The sequence below is a fragment of the Apostichopus japonicus genome, chromosome 5, assembly GCF_037975245.1.
Source record: "Apostichopus japonicus isolate 1M-3 chromosome 5, ASM3797524v1, whole genome shotgun sequence".
NCBI lineage: Eukaryota > Metazoa > Echinodermata > Holothuroidea > Aspidochirotida > Stichopodidae > Apostichopus > Apostichopus japonicus.
In genome coordinates, this window is record NC_092565.1 from 11,628,992 (window position 1) to 11,644,098 (window position 15,107).

Below are 15,107 nucleotides of genomic sequence, written 5' to 3' on the forward strand. Positions count from 1 at the left end.
AGAAAGGAGAGATGATAGAGAAGAGAGAAGGCTTCTCGCGTTGCTTGGTGATTGGCACGAGTGTCATGCGACCGGGCGGAGGGCAGAGTCGCAGGCCGAAGGCCGAAGGCGACGGCAGGCCGGCCCGATTCACCCACAGAGATCATCGGTCTCGTTCGAAGTTTCGAGATCTCGTGGGGGGTAGTCGGGAGGGGTAGTCGAGTCGATCCGATACTCGAGAAGGCCTTCAATATCTGTCGTATGTGTATAAATGTCATGGTTGGACTCGTGCAAGATATATCCGGGAGCAACCCCGACACTCCTCTGAACATACGGGTTGCTCCCAGGTGAGAAGGTCGATTGTGTGGTCGATGGCACGAGTGTCATGCGACCGGGCGAGGGCCGAGTATTTAGCCGACGGTGACGGCAGGCCGCCCGATGGAGAAACGGTCAGATATCGAGCTTTCATCACGGGACCCGTTCGGGCTTGTTGCCGTTGCTGCGACCATGTGTTGCACTCGGCGCTCTGTACGGGCTTTTTCATCCAAGCAACGAATGCACGCTCGAGGCGTGCGATTGCTCTCCTCTATAACAGTGGACGAGCCGTCGCCCTCCCGCGTCGCTTCGAACCGGTCCCGTGTCCAAGGCGGGACCACTGCGACTCCTCTCGAAACGACCCAGTCGACTCGGGTAGAGATATACACCTCGAGAATCCCTTCGGGCGGTTCTTCGATCACTGTACCGTAATAGCACGGCATCGAAGGTTGAGGATTGAGAGAGAAAGGGGAGTGCGAGAGCGACTCCAGGATGGCGAACGGGCCTAGCCCGGTTCCGTCGACCGTTACCTGGTTGATCCTGCCAGTAGTCATATGCTTGTCTCGAAGATTTAGCAATGCACGGCTAAGTACAATCCTGAACATACAAGAGAAACTGCAGATGGCTCATTAGATCAGTTATGGTTTATTGGAGAAAGTCTTATACCATGGATAACTGTGGTAATTCTAGAGCTTATACTAATAAGAGAGAAAGGAAAAGGGAGAAGAGAGAAGGCTTATCGCGTTGCTTGGTGGATGGCACGAGTGTCATGCGACCGGGCGGAGGGCAGAGTCGTAGGCCGAAGGTGACGGCAGGCCGGCCCGATCCACCCGCAGAGATGAGAGAGAAAGTAGAATGGAGAGATGAAGAATGAGAGAGGAAGGAGAAGAGAGAAGGCTTCTCGCGTTGCTTGGTGGCTGGCACGAGTGTCATGCGACCGGGCGGAGGGCAGAGCGGCAGGCCGAAGGCGACGGCAGGCCGGCCCGATTCACCCGCAGAGATCTGGATCTCGTTCGAGAATTCGAGATCTCGTGGGGGGCAGTCGGGAGGGGCATTCGAGTCGATCCGAGACTCGTGAAGGCTTTCAATATCTGTCGTGTGTGTATAAATGTCATGGTTGGACACTTGCGGGCCCTCTCGTAGGGTCGGCCGTCGTTTCTTCGCGACCATGTGTTGTAACTCGGCGCACTCACGGGGTTCATCCACTCCCCCCCCCCCCCCCCCCGTGAGCAGAGGTGTCCCTCCGTGCACACGTATATATCAACGTTCAGATATGAAGCTTTCGCGGACGGGAGTCCACCCGAGACTCGAAAAGGCTCCTTGCCTGTGGTGCGTAAATATTTTTGCACGTCTAGACTCTTGCTGGCCTTCTCGGTAGGGTCAGCCGTCGTTTCATCGCGACCATGTGTTGCAACTCGGCGCTCAGAACGGGGGTTTCACCCACTCGCCCCGTGAGCAGAAGATTCTTTCGTGCATATTATCTACAAACCCAGATATTGAGCTTTTTCATCCGCAGAACCCCCGGTGGAGAAGAGAGAAGAGAGAGAGAGGAGAGATGAAAGGGAGAAGAGAGAAGGCTTCTCGCGTCGCTTGGTGGATGGCACGAGTGTCATGCGACCTGGCGGAGGGTAGAGCGGCAGGCCGAAGGCGACGGCAGGCCGGCCCGATTCAACCGCAGAGATCTGGATCTCGTTCGAGAATTCGAGATCTCGTGGGGGGCAGTCGGGAGGGGCAGTCGATCAGAGAGAAAGGAGAAGGGAGAGATGAGAGATGAGAGACAAAGGAGAGGGGAGAAGGGAGAAGAGAGAAGGCTTCTCGCGTTGTTCGGTGGATGGCACAAGTGTCATGAGAGAAAGGAGAAGGGAGAGATGAGAGATGAGAGAGAAAGGAGAAGGGAGAAGAGAGTAGGCCTCTCGCGTTGCTTGGTGGATGGCACGAGTGTCAAGCGACCTGGCAGAGTGGCGGGTCGAAGGCGACGGCAGGCCGGCCCGATGCATCTGCAAGATCTGACCCTCGTTCGAGATTTTGAGATCTCTTTAGTGTAGCGGGTATTGGCTTAAGTGTGTGATCCAGTGGTCAGAACGAGTGGGCAGAGTGAATCGGATTCTATATATGAGGGGGTTTGTAGAGTCGATCCAAGACTCGAGAAGGCTTTTAATATCTGTCGTGGGTGTATAAATGTCATGGTTGGACACTTGCGGGCCCTCTCGTAGGGTCGGACGTCGTTTCTTCGCGACCATGTGTTGCAACTCGGCGCTCTCACGGGCTTCATCCACTCCCCCCCCCCCCCGTGAGCAGAGGTGTCCCTCCGTGCACACGTATATATCAACGTTCAGATATGAAGCTTTCGCGGACGGGAGTCCACCCGAGACTCGAAAAGGCTCCTTGCCTGTGGTGCGTAAATATGTTTGCACGTCTAGACTCTTGCTGGCCTTCTCGGTAGGGTCAGCCGTCGTTTCATCGCGACCATGTGTTGCAACTCGGCGCTCAGAGCGGGGGTTTTCACCCACTCGCCCCGTGAGCAGAAGGTTCTTTCGTGCATATTATCTACAAACCCAGATATTGAGCTTTTTCATCCGCAGAACCTCCGGTGGAGAAGAGAGAGAAGAGAGAGAGAGAGAAGAGAAGAGAGGAGAGATGAAAGGGAGAAGAGAGAAGGCTTCTCGCGTCGCTTGGTGGATGGCACGAGTGTCATGCGACCTGGCGGAGGGTAGAGCGGCAGGCCGAAGGCGACGGCAGGCCGGCCCGATTCACCCGCAGAGATCTGGATCTCGTTCGAGAATTCGAGATCTCGTGGGGGACAGTCGGGAGGGGCAGTCGATCAGAGAGAAAGGAGAAGGGAGAGATGAGAGATGAGAGAGAAAGGAGAAGGGAGAAGGCTTCTCGTGTTTTTTGTTGGTTGGCACAAGTGTCATGAGAGAAAGGAGAGATGCTAGAGAAGAGAGAAGGCTTCTCGCGTTGCTTGGTGGATGGCACGAGTGTCATGCGACCTGGCGGAGGGTAGAGCGGCAGGCCGAAGGCGACGGCAGGCCGGCCCGATTCACCCGCAGAGATCTGGATCTCGTTCGAGAATTCGAGATCTCGTGGGGGGCAGTCGGGAGGGGCAGTCGATCAGAGAGAAAGGAGAAGGGAGAGATGAGAGATGAGAAAGAAAGGAGAGGGGAGAAGGGAGAAGAGAGAAGGCTTCTCGCGTTGTTCGGTGGATGGCACAAGTGTCATGAGAGAAAGGAGAAGGGAGAGATGAGAGATGAGAGAGAAAGGAGAAGGGAGAAGAGAGTAGGCTTCTCGCGTTGCTTGGTGGATGGAACGAGAGGGGAGAAGGGAGAAGAGAGAAGGCTTCTCGCGTTGTTCGGTGGATGGCACAAGTGTCATGAGAGAAAGGAGAAGGGAGAGATGAGAGATGAGAGAGAAAGGAGAAGGGAGAAGAGAGTAGGCTTCTCGCGTTGTTTGGTGGATGGCACGAGTGTCATGCGACCTGGCAGAGTGGCGGGTCGAAGGCGACGGCAGGCCGGCCCGATGCATCTGCAAGATCTGACCCTCGTTCGAGATTTTGAGATCTCTTTAGTGTAGCGGGTATTGGCTTAAGTGTGTGATCCAATGGTCAGAACGAGTGGGCAGAGTGAATCGGATTCTATATATGAGGGGGGTTGTAGAGTCGATCCAAGACTCGAGAAGGCTTTTAATATCTGTCGTGGGTGTATAAATGTCATGGTTGGACACTTGCGGGCCCTCTCGTAGGGTCGGCCGTCGTTTCTTCGCGACCATGTGTTGCAACTCGGCGCTCTCACGGGGTTCATCCACTCCCCCCCGTGAGCAGAGGTGTCCCTCCGTGCACACGTATATATCAACGTTCAGATATGAAGCTTTCGCGGACGGGAGTCCACCCGAGACTCGAAAAGGCTCCTTGCCTGTGGTGCGTAAATATTTTTGCACGTCTAGAGTCTTGCTGGCCTTCTCGGTAGGGTCAGCCGTCGTTTCATCGCGACCATGTGTTGCAACTCGGCGCTCAGAACGGGGGTTTTCACCCACTCGCCCCGTGAGCAGAAAATTCTTTCGTGCATATCATCTACAAACCCAGATATTGAGCTTTTTCATTTGCAGAACCCCCGGTGGAGAAGAGAGAGAAGAGAGAAAGAGAAGAGAAGAGAGGAGAGATGAAAGGGAGAAGAGAGAATGCTTCTCGCGTTGCTTGGTGGATGGCACGAGTGTCATGCGACCTTGCGGAGGGTAGAGCGGCAGGCCGAAGGCGACGGCAGGCCGGCCCGATTCACCCGCAGAGATCTGGATCTCGTTCGAGAATTCGAGATCTCGTGGGGGACAGTCGGGAGGGGCAGTCGATCAGAGAGAAAGGAGAAGGGAGAGATGAGAGATGAGAGAGAAAGGAGAAGGGAGAAGGCTTCTCGTGTTTTTTGTTGGTTGGCACAAGTGTCATGAGAGAAAGGAGAGATGATAGAGAAGGGAGAAGAGAGAAGGCTTTTCGCGTTGCTTGGTGATTGGCACGAGTGTCATGCGACCGGGCGGAGGGCAGAGTCGCAGGCCGAAGGCCGAAGGCGACGGCAGGCCGGCCCGATTCACCCACAGAGATCATCGGTCTCGTTCGAAGTTTCGAGATCTCGTGGGGGGTAGTCGGGAGGGGTAGTCGAGTCGATCCGATACTCGAGAAGGCCTTCAATATCTGTCGTACGTGTATAAATGTCATGATTGGACTCGTGCAAGATATATCCGGGAGCAACCCAGACACTCCTCTGAAAATACGGGTTGCTCCCAGGTGAGAAGGTCGATTGTGTGGTCGATGGCACGAGTGTCATGCGACCGGGCGAGGGCCGAGTATTTAGCCGACGGTGACGGCAGGCCGCCCGATGGAGAAACGGTCAGATATCGAGCTTTCATCACGGGACCCGTTCGGGCTTGTTGCCGTTGCTGCGACCATGTGTTGCACTCGGCGCTCTGTACGGGCTTTTTCATCCAAGCAACGAATGCACGCTCGAGGCGTGCGATTGCTCTCCTCTATAACAGTGGACGAGCCGTCGCCCTCCCGCGTCGCTTCGAACCGGTCCCGTGTCCAAGGCGGGACCACTGCGACTCCTCTCGAAACGACCCAGTCGACTCGGGTAGAGATATACACCTCGAGAATCCCTTCGGGCGGTTCTTCGATCACTGTACCGTAATAGCACGGCATCGAAGGTTGAGGATTGAGAGAGAAAGGGGAGTGCGAGAGCGACTCCAGGATGGCGAACGGGCCTAGCCCGGTTCCGTCGACCGTTACCTGGTTGATCCTGCCAGTAGTCATATGCTTGTCTCGAAGATTAAGCAATGCACGGCTAAGTACAATCCTGAACATACAAGAGAAACTGCAGATGGCTCATTAGATCAGTTATGGTTTATTGGATAACTGTGGTAATTCTAGAGCTTATACTAATGAGAGAGAAAGGAAAAGGGAGAAGAGAGAAGGCTTCTCGCGTTGCTTGGTGGATGGCACGAGTGTCATGCGACCGGGCGGAGGGCAGAGTCGTAGGCCGAAGGCGACGGCAGGCCGGCCCGATCCACCCGCAGAGATGAGAAAGAAAGTAGAATGGAGAGATGAAGAATGAGAGAGGAAGGAGAAGAGAGAAGGCTTCTCGCGTTGCTTGGTTACTGGCACGAGTGTCATGCGACCGGGCGGAGGGCAGAGCGGCAGGCCGAAGGCGACGGCAGGCCGGCCCGATTCACCCGCAGAGATCTGGATCTCGTTCGAGAATTCGAGATCTCGTGAAGGCAGTCGAGAGGGGCATTCGAGTCGATCCGAGACTCGTGAAGGCTTTCAATATCTGTCGTGTGTGTATAAATGTCATGGTTGGACACTTGCGGGCCCTCTCGTAGGGTCGGCCGTCGTTTCTTCGCGACCATGTGTTGCAACTCGGCGCTCTCACGGGGTTCATCCACTCCCCCCCCCCCCCGTGAGCAGAGGTGTCCCTCCGTGCACACGTATATATCAACGTTCAGATATGAAGCTTTCGCGGACGGGAGTCCACCCGAGACTCGAAAAGGCTCCTTGCCTGTGGTGCGTAAATATTTTTGCACGTCTAGACTCTTGCTGGCCTTCTCGGTAGGGTCAGCCGTCGTTTCATCGCGACCATGTGTTGCAACTCGGCGCTCAGAGCGGGGGTTTCACCCACTCGCCCCGTGAGCAGAAGATTCTTTCGTGCATATTATCTACAAACCCAGATATTGAGCTTTTTCATCCGCAGAACCCCCGGTGGAGAAGAGAGAAGAGAGAGAAGAGAGAGAGAGGAGAGATGAAAGTGAGAAGAGAGAAGGCTTCTCGCGTTGCTTGGTGGATGGCACGAGTGTCATGCGACCTGGCGGAGGGTAGAGCGGCAGGCCGAAGGCGACGGCAGGCCGGCCCGATTCACCCGCAGAGATCTGGATCTCGTTCGAGAATTCGAGATCTCGTGGGGGCAGTCGGGAGGGGCAGTCGATCAGAGAGAAAGGAGAAGGGAGAGATGAGAGATGAGAGAGAAGGGAGAAGTGAGAAGGGAGAAGGCTTCTCGTGTTTTTTGTTGGTTGGCACAAGTGTCATGAGAGAAAGGAGAGATGCTATTGAAAGGAGAGGAGAGAAGGCTTCTCGCGTTGCTTGGTTACTGGCAGAAAGGGGAGTGCGAGAGCGACTCCAGGATGGCGAACGGGCCTAGCCCGGTTCCGTCGACCGTTACCTGGTTGATCCTGCCAGTAGTCATATGCTTGTCTCGAAGATTAAGCAATGCACGGCTAAGTACAATCCTGAACATATAAGAGAAACTGCAGATGGCTCATTAGATCAGTTATGGTTTATTGGAGAAAGTCTTATACCATGGATAACTGTGGTAATTCTAGAGCTTATACTAATGAGAGAGAAAGGAAAAGTTAGAAGAGAGAAGGCTTCTCGCGTTGCTTGGTGGATGGCACGAGTGTCATGCGACCGGGCGGAGGGCAGAGTCGTAAGCCGAAGGCGACGGCAGGCCGGCCCGATCCACCCGCAGAGATGAGAGAGAAAGTAGAATGGAGAGATGAAGAATGAGAGAGGAAGGAGAAGAGAGAAGGCTTCTCGCGTTGCTTGGTGGCTGGCACGAGTGTCATGCGACCGGGCGGAGGGCAGAACGGCAGGTCGAAGGCGACGGCAGGCCGGCCCGAATCACCCGCAGAGATCTGGATCTCGTTCGAGAATTCGTGATCTCGTGGGGGCAGTCGGGAGGGGCAGTCGAGTCAATCCGAGACTCGTGAAGGCTTTCAATATCTGTCGTGTGTGTATAAATGTCATGGTTGGACACTTGCGGGCCCTCTCGTAGGGTCGGCCGTCGTTTCTTCGCGACCATGTGTTGCAACTCGGCGCTCTCACGGGGTTCATCCACTCCCCCCCCCCCCCCCCGTGAGCAGAGGTGTCCCTCCGTGCACACGTATATATCAACGTTCAGATATGAAGCTTTCGCGGACGGGAGTCCACCCGAGACTCGAAAAGGCTCCTTGCCTGTGGTGCGTGAGGGGGTAGTCGGGAGGGGTAGTCGAGTCGATCCGATACTCGAGAAGGCCTTCAATATCTGTCGTATGTGTATAAATGTCATGGTTGGACTCGTGCAAGATATATCCGGGAGCAACCCCGACACTCCTCTGAAAATACGGGTTGCTCCCAGGTGAGAAGGTCGATTGTGTGGTCGATGGCACGAGTGTCATGCGACCGGGCGAGGGCCGAGTATTTAGCCGACGGTGACGGCAGGCCGCCCGATGGAGAAACGGTCAGATATCGAGCTTTCATCACGGGACCCGTTCGGGCTTGTTGCCGTTGCTGCGACCATGTGTTGCACTCGGCGCTCTGTACGGGCTTTTTCATCCAAGCAACGAATGCACGCTCGAGGCGTGCGATTGCTCTCCTCTATAACAGTGGACGAGCCGTCGCCCTCCCGCGTCGCCCTCCCGCGTCGCTTCGAACCGGTCCCGTGTCCAAGGCGGGACCACTGCGACTCCTCTCGAAACGACCCAGTCGACTCGGGTAGAGATATACACCTCGAGAATCCCTTCGGGCGGTTCTTCGATCACTGTACCGTAATAGCACGGCATCGAAGGTTGAGGATTAAGAGAGAAAGGGGAGTGCGAGAGCGACTACAGGATGGCGAACGGGCCTAGCCCGGTTCCGTCGACCGTTACCTGGTTGATCCTGCCAGTAGTCATATGCTTGTCTCGAAGATTAAGCAATGCACGGCTAAGTACAATCCTGAACATACAAGAGAAACTGCAGATGGCTCATTAGATCAGTTATGGTTTATTGGAGAAAGTCTTATACCATGGATAACTGTGGTAATTCTAGAGCTTATACTAATGAGAGAGAAAGGAAAAGGGAGAAGAGAGAAGGCTTCTCGCGTTGCTTGGTGGATGGCACGAGTGTCATGCGACCGGGCGGAGGGCAGAGTCGTAGGCCGAAGGCGACGGCAGGCCGGCCCGATCTACCCGCAGAGATGAGAGAGAAAGTAGAATGGAGAGATGAAGAATGAGAGAGGAAGGAGAAGAGAGAAGGCTACTCGCGTTGCTTGGTGGCTGGCACGAGTGTCATGCGACCGGGCGGAGGGCAGAGCGGCAGGCCGAAGGCGACGGCAGGCCGGCCCGATTCACCCGCAGAGATCTGGATCTCGTTCGAGAATTCGAGATCTCGTGGGGGCAGTCGGGAGGGGCATTCGAGTCGATCCGAGACTCGTGAAGGCTTTCAATATCTGTCGTGTGTGTATAAATGTCATGGTTGGACACTTGCGGGCCCTCTCGTAGGGTCGGCCGTCGTTTCTTCGCGACCATGTGTTGCAACTCGGCGCTCTCACGGGGTTCATCCACTCACCCCCGTGAGCAGAGGTGTCCCTCCGTGCACACGTATATATCAACGTTCAGATATGAAGCTTTCGCGGACGGGAGTCCACCCGAGACTCGAAAAGGCTCCTTGCCTGTGGTGCGTAAATATTTTTGCACGTCTAGACTCTTGCTGGCCTTCTCGGTAGGGTCAGCCGTCGTTTCATCGCGACCATGTGTTGCAACTCGGCGCTCAGAACGGGGGTTTTCACCCACTCGCCCCGTGAGCAGAAGATTCTTTCGTGCATATTATCTACAAACCCAGATATTGAGCTTTTTCATCCGCAGAACCCCCGGTGGAGAAGAGAGAGAAGAGAGAGAGAGGAGAGATGAAAGGGAGAAGAGAGAAGGCTTCTCGCGTTGCTTGGTGGATGGCACGAGTGTCATGCGACCTGGCGGAGGGTAGAGCGGCAGGCCGAAGGCGACGGCAGGCCGGCCCGATTCACCCGCAGAGATCTGGATCTCGTTCGAGAATTCGAGATCTCGTGGGGGGAGTCGGGAGGGGCACTGGAGAAGGGAGAGATGAGAGATGAGAGATGAGAGAGAAAGGAGAGGGGAGAAGGGAGAAGAGAGAAGGCTTCTCGCGTTATTCGGTGGATGGCACAAGTTTCATGAGAGAAAGGAGAAGGGAGAGATGAGAGATGAGAGATGAGAGAGAAAGGAGAAGGGAGAAGAGAGTAGGCTTCTCGCGTTGCTTGGTGGATGGCACGAGTGTCATGCGACCTGGCAGAGTGGCGGGTCGAAGGCGACGGCAGGCCGGCCCGATGCATCTGCAAGATCTGACCCTCGTTCGAGATTTTGAGATCTCTTTAGTGTAGCGGGTATTGGCTTAAGTGTGTGATCCAATGGTCAGAACGAGTGGGCAGAGTGAATCGGATTCTATATATGAGGGGGGTTGTAGAGTCGATCCAAGACTCGAGAAGGCTTTTAATATCTGTCGTGGGTGTATAAATGTCATGGTTGGACACTTGCGGGCCCTCTCGTAGGGTCGGCCGTCGTTTCTTCGCGACCATGTGTTGCAACTCGGCGCTCTCACGGGGTTCATCCACTCCCCCCCCCCCCCCCCGTGAGCAGAGGTGTCCCTCCGTGCACACGTATATATCAACGTTCAGATATGAAGCTTTCGCGGACGGGAGTCCACCCGAGACTCGAAAAGGCTCCTTGCCTGTGGTGCGTAAATATTTTTGCACGTCTAGACTCTTGCTGGCCTTCTCGGTAGGGTCAGCCGTCGTTTCATCGCGACCATGTGTTGCAACTCGGCGCTCAGAACGGGGGTTTTCACCCACTCGCCCCGTGAGCAGAAGATTTTTTCGTGCATATTATCTACAAACCCAGATATTGAGCTTTTTCATCCGCAGAACCCCCGGTGGAGAAGAGAGAAGAGAGAGAGAGGAGAGATGAAAGGGAGAAGAGAGAAGGCTTCTCGCGTTGCTTGGTGGATGGCACGAGTGTCATGCGACCTGGCGGAGGGTAGAGCGGCAGGCCGAAGGCGACGGCAGGCCGGCCCGATTCACCCGCAGAGATCTGGATCTCGTTCGAGAATTCGAGATCTCGTGGGGGACAGTCGGGAGGGGCAGTCGATCAGAGAGAAAGGAGAAGGGAGAGATGAGAGATGATCAGAGAGAAAGGAGAGGGGAGAAGGGAGAAGAGAGAAGGCTTCTCGCGTTGTTCGGTGGATGGCACAAGTGTCATGAGAGAAAGGAGAAGGGAGAGATGAGAGATGAGAGAGAAAGGAGAAGGGAGAAGAGAGTAGGCTTCTCGCGTTGCTTGGTGGATGGCACGAGTGTCATGCGACCTGGCAGAGTGGCGGGTCGAAGGCGACGGCAGGCCGGCCCGATGCATCTGCAAGATCTGACCCTCGTTCGAGATTTTGAGATCTCTTTAGTGTAGCGGGTATTGGCTTAAGTGTGTGATCCAATGGTCAGAACGAGTGGGCAGAGTGAATCGGATTCTATATATGAGGGGGGGTTGTAGAGTCGATCCAAGACTCGAGAAGGCTTTTAATATCTGTCGTGGGTGTATAAATGTCATGGTTGGACACTTGCGGGCCCTCTCGTAGTGTCATGCGACGGGGCGGAGGGTAGAGCGGCAGGCCGAAGGCGACGGCAGGCCGGCCCGATTCACCCGCAGAGATCTGGATCTCGTTCGAGAATTCGAGATCTCGTGGGGGACAGTCGGGAGGGGCAGTCGATCAGAGAGAAAGGAGAAGGGAGAGATGAGAGATGATCAGAGAGAAAGGAGAGGGGAGAAGGGAGAAGAGAGAAGGCTTCTCGCGTTGTTCGGTGGATGGCACAAGTGTCATGAGAGAAAGGAGAAGGGAGAGATGAGAGATGAGAGAGAAAGGAGAAGGGAGAAGAGAGTAGGCTTCTCGCGTTGCTTGGTGGATGGCACGAGTGTCATGCGACCTGGCAGAGTGGCGGGTCGAAGGCGACGGCAGGCCGGCCCGATGCATCTGCAAGATCTGACCCTCGTTCGAGATTTTGAGATCTCTTTAGTGTAGCGGGTATTGGCTTAAGTGTGTGATCCAATGGTCAGAACGAGTGGGCAGAGTGAATCGGATTCTATATATGAGGGGGGGTTGTAGAGTCGATCCAAGACTCGAGAAGGCTTTTAATATCTGTCGTGGGTGTATAAATGTCATGGTTGGACACTTGCGGGCCCTCTCGTAGTGTCATGCGACGGGGCGGAGGGCAGAGCGGCAGGCCGAAGGCGACGGCAGGCCGGCCCGATTCACCCGCAGAGATCTGGATCTCGTTCGAGAATTCGAGATCTCGTGGGGGCAGTCGGGAGGGGCATTCGAGTCGATCCGAGACTCGTGAAGGCTTTCAATATCTGTCGTGTGTGTATAAATGTCATGGTTGGACACTTGCGGGCCCTCTCGTAGGGTCGGCCGTCGTTTCTTCGCGACCATGTGTTGCAACTCGGCGCTCTCACGGGGTTCATCCACTCCCCCCCGTGAGCAGAGGTGTCCCTCCGTGCACACGTATATATCAACGTTCAGATATGAAGCTTTCGCGGACGGGAGTCCACCCGAGACTCGAAAAGGCTCCTTGCCTGTGGTGCGTAAATATTTTTGCACGTCTAGACTCTTGCTGGCCTTCTCGGTAGGGTCAGCCGTCGTTTCATCGCGACCATGTGTTGCAACTCGGCGCTCAGAACGGGGTTTTTCACCCAATCGCCCCGTGAGCAGAAGATTCTTTCGTGCATGTTATCTACAAACCCAGATATTGAGCTTTTTCATCCGCAGAACCCCCGGTGGAGAAGAGAGAAGAGAGAGAGAGGAGAGATGAAAGGGAGAAGAGAGAAGGCTTCTCGCGTTGCTTGGTGGATGGCACGAGTGTCATGCGACCTGGCGGAGGGTAGAGCGGCAGGCCGAAGGCGACGGCAGGCCGGCCCGATTCACCCGCAGAGATCTGGATCTCGTTCGAGAATTCGAGATCTCGTGGGGGACAGTCGGGAGGGGCAGTCGATCAGAGAGAAAGGAGAAGGGAGAGATGAGAGATAAGAGAGAAAGGAGAAGTGAGAAGGGAGAAGGCTTCTCGTGTTTTTTGTTGGTTGGCACAAGTGTCATGAGAGAAAGGAGAGATGATAGCGAAGGGAGAAGAGAGAAGGCTTCTCGCGTTGCTTGGTGATTGGCACGAGTGTCATGCGACCGTGCGGAGGGCAGAGTCGCAGGCCGAAGGCCGAAGGCGACGGCAGGCCGGCCCGATTCACCCACAGAGATCATCGGTCTCGTTCGAAGTTTCGAGATCTCGTGGGGGGTAGTCGGGAGGGGTAGTCGAGTCGATCCGATACTCGAGAAGGCCTTCAATATCTGTCGTATGTGTATAAATGTCATGGTTGGACTCGTGCAAGATATATCCGGGAGCAACCCCGACACTCCTCTGAAAATACGGGTTGCTCCCAGGTGAGAAGGTCGATTGTGTGGTCGATGGCACGAGTGTCATGCGACCGGGCGAGGGCCGAGTATTTAGCCGACGGTGACGGCAGGCCGCCCGATGGAGAAACGGTCAGATATCGAGCTTTCATCACGGGACCCGTTCGGGCTTGTTGCCGTTGCTGCGACCATGTGTTGCACTCGGCGCTCTGTACGGGCTTTTTCATCCAAGCAACGAATGCACGCTCGAGGCGTGCGATTGCTCTCCTCTATAATAGTGGACGAGCCGTCGCCCTCCCGCGTCGCTTCGAACCGGTCCCGTGTCCAAGGCGGGACCACTGCGACTCCTCTCGAAACGACCCAGTCGACTCGGGTAGAGATATACACCTCGAGAATCCCTTCGGGCGGTTCTTCGATCACTGTACCGTAATAGCACGGCATCGAAGGTTGAGGATTGAGAGAGAAAGGGGAGTGCGAGAGCGACTCCAGGATGGCGAACGGGCCTAGCCCGGTTCCGTCGACCGTTACCTGGTTGATCCTGCCAGTAGTCATATGCTTGTCTCGAAGATTTAGCAATGCACGGCTAAGTACAATCCTGAACATACAAGAGAAACTGCAGATGGCTCATTAGATCAGTTATGGTTTATTGGAGAAAGTCTTATACCATGGATAACTGTGGTAATTCTAGAGCTTATACTAATGAGAGAGGAAGGAAAAGGGAGAAGAGAGAAGGCTTCTCGCGTTGCTTGGTGGATGGCACGAGTGTCATGCGACCGGGCGGAGGGCAGAGTCGTAGGCCGAAGGCGACGGCAGGCCGGCCCGATCCACCCGCAGAGATGAGAGAGAAAGTAGAATGGAGAGATGAAGAATAAGAGAGGAAGGAGAAGAGAGAAGGCTTCTCGCGTTGCTTGGTGGCTGGCACGAGTGTCATGCGACCGGGCGGAGGGCAGAGCGGCAGGCCGAAGGCGACGGCAGGCCGGGCCGATTCACCCGCAGAGATCTGGATCTCGTTCGAGAATTCGAGATCTCGTGGGGGGCAGTCGGGAGGGGCATTCGAGTCGATCCGAGACTCGTGAAGGCTTTCAATATCTGTCGTGTGTGTATAAATGTCATGGTTGGACACTTGCGGGCCCTCTCGTAGGGTCGGCCGTCGTTTCTTCGCGACCATGTGTTGCAACTCGGCGCTCTCACGGGGTTCATCCACTCGACCCCGTGAGCAGAGGTGTCCCTCCGTGCACACGTATATATCAACGTTCAGATATGAAGCTTTCGCGGACGGGAGTCCACCCGAGACTCGAAAAGGCTCCTTGCCTGTGGTGCGTAAATATTTTTGCACGTCTAGACTCTTGCTGGCCTTCTCGGTAGGGTCAGCCGTCGTTTCATCGCGACCATGTGTTGCAACTCGGCGCTCAGAGCGGGGGTTTTCACCCACTCGCCCCGTGAGCAGAAGGTTCTTTCGTGCATATTATCTACAAACCCAGATATTGAGCTTTTTCATCCGCAGAACCCCCGGTGGAGAAGAGAGAGAAGAGAGAGAGAGAGAAGGGAAGAGAGGAGAGATGAAAGGGAGAAGAGAGAAGGCTTCTCGCGTTGCTTGGTGGATGGCACGAGTGTCATGCGACCTTGCGGAGGGTAGAGCGGCAGGCCGAAGGCGACGGCAGGCCGGCCCGATTCACCCGCAGAGATCTGGATCTCGTTCGAGAATTCGAGATCTCGTGGGGGACAGTCGGGAGGGGCAGTCGATCAGAGAGAAAGGAGAAGGGAGAGATGAGAGATGAGAGAGAAAGGAGAAGTGAGAAAGGAGAAGGCTTCTCGTGTTTTTTGTTGGTTGGCACAAGTGTCATGAGAGAAAGGAGAGATGATAGAGAAGGGAGAAGAGAGAAGGCTTCTCGCGTTGCTTGGTGATTGGCACGAGTGTCATGCGACCGGGCGGAGGGCAGAGTCGCAGGCCGAAGGCCGAAGGCGACGGCAGGCCGGCCCGATTCACCCACAGAGATCATCGGTCTCGTTCGAAGTTTCGAGATCTCGTGAGGGGTAGTCGGGAGGGGTAGTCGAGTCGATCCGATACTCGAGAAGGCCTTCAATATCTGTC